Source organism: Salvelinus fontinalis, chromosome 24, assembly GCF_029448725.1.
Source record: "Salvelinus fontinalis isolate EN_2023a chromosome 24, ASM2944872v1, whole genome shotgun sequence".
Classification (NCBI taxonomy): Eukaryota; Metazoa; Chordata; class Actinopteri; order Salmoniformes; family Salmonidae; genus Salvelinus; species Salvelinus fontinalis.
Genome location: NC_074688.1, coordinates 6,033,169 through 6,035,070, shown reverse-complemented (window position 1 = coordinate 6,035,070; position 1,902 = coordinate 6,033,169).

The following is a 1,902-nucleotide window of genomic DNA, read 5'->3' as shown; positions in this document are numbered from 1 at the left end:
TGAGTCTTCAATATAGTCTTCAAGTTAAGACGTTTTAGGTTATCATTATTATAGGAATTATGACGCGTCGACTATTTCTCTCTATACCATTTGAATTCCATAGACCTTTGACTATTGGATGTTCTTATAGGCACTTTAGTATTGCTAGCCTAATCTCAGGAGTTAATAGGCTTGAAGTCATAAACAGTGCTGTGCATCAAGCGTTGCTAAGAGCTTCTGGCAAATGCAGTAAAGTGCTGTTTGAATAAATGCTTACGAGCCTGCTGCTGCCTACCACCGCTCAGTCAGAGTGCTCTATCAAATCATAGACTTAATTGTAATATAATAAACACACAGAAATATGAGCCCTTGGTCATTAATATGGTCAAATCCGGAAACTATAATTTCGAAAACAAAACTTATTCTTTCAGTGCAATACGGAACCGTTCTGTATTTTATCTAACGGGTGGCATCCCTAAGTTTAAATATTGCTGTTACATTGCACAACCTTCAATGTTATGTCATAATTATGTACAATTCTGGCAAATTAATTACGGTCTTTGTTAGGAATAAATGGTCTTCACAGTTCGCAACGAGCCAGGCGGCCCAAACTGCTGCATATACCCTGACTCTGCTTGCACTGAATGCGAGAAGTGACAATTTCTCTAGTTAATATTGCCTGCTAACATGCATTTCTTTTAACTAAATATGCAGGTTTAAAAAAAATTCTACTTCTGTGTATTGATTTTAAGAAAGGCATTGATGTCTATGGTTAGGTACATTTGTGCAACGATTGTGCTTTTTTTGTGAATGCGCTTTCGTTAAATCAACACCTGTTTGGCGAAGTTGAAGTAGGCTGTGATTTGATGATAAATGAACAGGCACCGCATTGATTATATATATATATATTATATTATATTATATGATATATTATATTATATCTAGTTGACCTAATAATATCATCAACCATGTGTAGTTAACTAGTGATTATGTTAAGATTGTTTTTCATAATATAAGTGTAATGCTAGCTAGCAACTTACCTTGGCTCCTTGCAGCCACATGTCCTTTTGACGCTGCACTCGCGTAACATGTGGTCAGCCTACCACACAGTCTCCTCGTGGATTGCAATGTAATTGGCCATAATCGGTGTACAAAAAGGCTGATTACCGATTGTTATGAAAACTTGAAATCGGCCCCTAATTAATCCACCATGCCTCTAATTATCGGCCAACCTCTAGTTTGGAGGCTCATTGTGATCGAGCGACTCCTTGTCGCCTGCAGGCTGACGCTGGTAGTCAGTTGAACAGTGTTTCCTCCAATACATTGGTGCAGATGTTAAGTGCGGTTTGGCGGGCCTTATTTCGGAGGACGCAAGACTCGACTTTCGCCTCTACCGAGCCCGTTGGGGAGTTGCAACGATGAGACAAGATTGAAATTGGGACGAAAATGGGCTGATGTATAGCGTAGGCTTACCCTGGCATGACGTTTTGATAACCGTTAAAGGATTTTTAAGCCTTGCCATGGATTGTGCATGTGTGCCATTCAGAAGGTAAAAGGGGCAAAACAAAAGATATGTGCCTTTGAACAGGTTATGGTAGCAGGTGCCAGCCGCACCAGTTTGTGTCAAGAACTGCAACGCTGCTAGGTTTTTCACGTTAAACAATTTTCCGTGTGTATCAAGAATGGTCCACAACCCAAAGGACATCCAGCCAATTTGACAACTGCGGGATGCATTGGAGTCAGCACCCCTGTTGAATGCTTGACACCTTGTAGTATCCATGCCCAGAAGAATTGAGACTATTCTGAGGGCGTTGATGTCTTAGGTGTTCTTAATGTTTTGTAGACTCAAGTGTATGTCAAGGTGGTCCTGCTTGGAGTGTGAATGTAGTAGAACAACTGAAAAATCATAAGTCCAGGCAAAAA